General features: G+C 40.0%; 1 non-coding gene across 1 annotated transcript; it reads left to right on the top strand.

Moving 5' to 3' along the window:
• The first annotated feature begins 1,074 nt into the window (after positions 1-1,074).
• Positions 1,075-1,181, top strand: LOC141603488 (small nucleolar RNA R71). Its single transcript, XR_012525359.1, has one exon. It is a non-coding gene; the product is annotated as a small nucleolar RNA R71 (small nucleolar RNA).
• The last annotated feature ends 1,873 nt before the right edge of the window (positions 1,182-3,054 follow it).

The raw sequence follows: 3,054 nt of genomic DNA, 5'->3' as shown, positions 1-3,054 counted from the left end.
AATTCTCTCATCTCCTTTTGTTGGGCAAGTCTTTGATTAGCATTTTCTTGCTGAGTAGCCTTCATGAAGTTAGCCATGTCTTGTCTATGTTGCATTTGCATGTTCTTCACCAACCTCATGAGTTCATTTTGAGACGGGTCACCTTGGGGTTCTTGATAAGGTTGGTTGGCTATGGGTAAAGGAAACCCATAGTCATTCCGAGTGTTGGCACCTTGTCCCCCTTGATAATTCCCTCTAGGGCCATTTTTGTTGAAGTTTGGTCCTTGACCTTGATCTTGAAACCCTTGAGCATACCCTTGCCCAAATCCTTGATTAGCTTGGTTCACTTGGTTCCCTTGATAGAACTCTTGGATGTTTTGATTGCCTCCAAAATCTTGGTACCCTTGAGGTTGGTTCCCAAAGTTTTGGTTTGTGTTTCTTTGATTTGGATATCCACCTCTAGGTTAAGAAAACCCGGGTGGATTGGTATTTGGGGCTTGTGGTTGAAGATGTTGCGGGTTTTGAACATTGGTATTCTTGTAGCTAAAGTTGGGGTGGTTCTTCAAACCCGGATGATAGAAGTTTGTGTTTGGGTTATAGACATTGGGATTGTTGTAGGGTGGTCGTGGCGGTCTTGTATTGTTGTTATAGCTTTGGGAGGCATTAACATCTTGGACATTCTCCTCATACCCCACACTATAGTTATTGGCACACAAGTCAAAAGTGTGACCATTTCTCCCACATAGCTCACAAGATGAAACTTGGACTGCCTCCTCCATGGGTGGACCATGTGAGGTGGTGGCTTGATGAACTTGATTCCTTTTCAATTTCTCAAGTTGCTTGGTAAGAATATCTATCTTGGCATTTGTCTCGGCATTTGAACTAGAAGAGTTCTCCTTAGGATATCGGCCATTCCTCCTAAGCATATTACCACTTGATTCGTAGTTGGCCTCCGAGTCCACCATCTTTTTAATTAGTGTCGTCCCTTCTTCATGACCCAAGTGGTCAAATCCCCCTCCCGCGGAGGCATTCACCATTTCTTTAGTTCTAGGCAACAAGGTTTGAAAGAAGGTTTTGGTGACATGCCAATCCGGAATTCCGTGGTGAGGGCAACTAGCGATAAGGTCTTGATATCTATCCCATGCTTCACCCAAGGATTCTCCATCCTCTTGTTGGAAAGTGTGGATTTCATTTAGAAGCATGACGGTCTTGGATGATGGGTAGTACTTGGCCATGAATGCCTTGGCTAAAGCGTCCCAAGTTGTGAATGTGTCCGGAGGGTGGACATTCAACCATCGATCCGCCTTACCCATTAAGGAGAATGGGAACAACATCATTCTTAGTGTATCTTCGGATACCCCGTTCTTTTTCATCATAGAGACTTTTCTCTTAACCTTTCTTAGATGAGCATGAGCATCTTCTTCTATTTGTCCTCAGAACAAGTCTCTCTCAATCAATCCCACTTAGGCGGGGTGCATCTCAAAGTTGTTGGGAGCCAAGGTGCCGAAGTTAATAGGATTACAAGCATCATTATGGTTAGGGCGATTGTGATCACGTAAAGCCATTGGAGGTGGTGGATTTGGCATTTGAGGGGGTGGTGATTGAGGTGGACTTGGAATTTGAATGTTGTGAAATGGGTTTTCTATTGGAGTCTCAATTATGTCGTTTGATTGAAGATGGGTGGTGGTTTCAATAATTGGTAAAATAAGTGGGTTTGGTTGGTCTATGTTCGCTTGAAGAGGGTTACTAACTCTATCAAGGGTCCTTGTCCTCAAGGTCCTAAAAAGCATCTCAGGGTCAGAATTGAAGAGTAGAGCTTGATGGTTCCTCCTAGGCATGCACTCGACAAACCGTTAGTCTCCTAGTGCTTTTACACACTAGGGGAGGGAAAGAAATCACACACTCTACAATGAAGCACACAACTACTAAATCAAATAGCAAGTGAGTTAAAACTAAAGCTAAGAATCTTAATAAACTAAGTATGGCCTAATGCCATCCCCGGCAACGGCGCCATTTGATGAGTAGAAGATATTGCCGTCATTTCTTACCATCAACAAAATTTATAAACCCAATTTAAGTAGTATAAATCGGGGTCGAACCACAAAGATGGCGGGGTTAATACTCAATTTAATGCGAGTCAAGTTTAGTCGGAAAATAAGAGAGATTGATTCAAAACTAACAACTAAATTAAACTAAAACGAGTAATTAGCTAGATGTGTAAATGATTAATTTAAGGACTAGGATTTTCGGGTTCATCTAAATGGGTAAAAGTGAACATGGGAGAATAATCGGTCAAGGGTAAAGAATAGTCTAGGTAAACGACTCAATATCTTAGCCTCCCTAAAGATGACACCTAACTTTCATTAAGCATCCAATCCTCTATTAATCATGCTATCAAAACCCTCCATAGACTTTCATAAACAAAGGACTTAAGCAAACAATGAAGAAAGGTATGAGCTTTCACTCATACAATTCATCAAACACTTTATGTGCATGCATAAGAGGACTAAATAATTTACCCAAAACCCAAATATTAATCACCCAATCATTCCCTTAATCCCCACATAGAATCCCCCTAAACCCTAGGGGGTTACTACTCACACATACTCAAAAGAAAAGTGCAAACAATTGGAGAAAGATAAATAAACATAATAGAAAGCAATGGTGCAAATTACAACAATGGTAAATGAGGAATTGAAATGTAAACTATTGATTAAACCAAGTAAATAAGACGAGAATTATACCAATAACTAGGAAAGATAGCTACTTTGATTGAATTAAGGAAGAAATTCTTCAAAATCTCCAAAATACAACCCAACAACCAAATGTAAACAATCGAAATTAAGTAGATCTATTAATTAAGTAAATGATTAAGGTTTAATTAGGGGAAGATTAATACTTGTTTAATAATTATGCATAAACTTAGAGTAATTATGAAATCTAGGGTTATGTGTCCACAAATGATTAAGGGAAGGGGTATTTATATTACCCCTTTGAATTAAACATAAATGAAGGAAAAATAAGCCCAAAATACGTCTTGTGGTCCTGTGCTGTCACACCGGCAGCCGGCCTGTT

This window comes from Silene latifolia, chromosome 9 (genome assembly GCF_048544455.1).
Source record: "Silene latifolia isolate original U9 population chromosome 9, ASM4854445v1, whole genome shotgun sequence".
Taxonomy (NCBI): domain Eukaryota; kingdom Viridiplantae; phylum Streptophyta; class Magnoliopsida; order Caryophyllales; family Caryophyllaceae; genus Silene; species Silene latifolia.
This window is presented reverse-complemented; position numbering and strand designations above follow the sequence as displayed.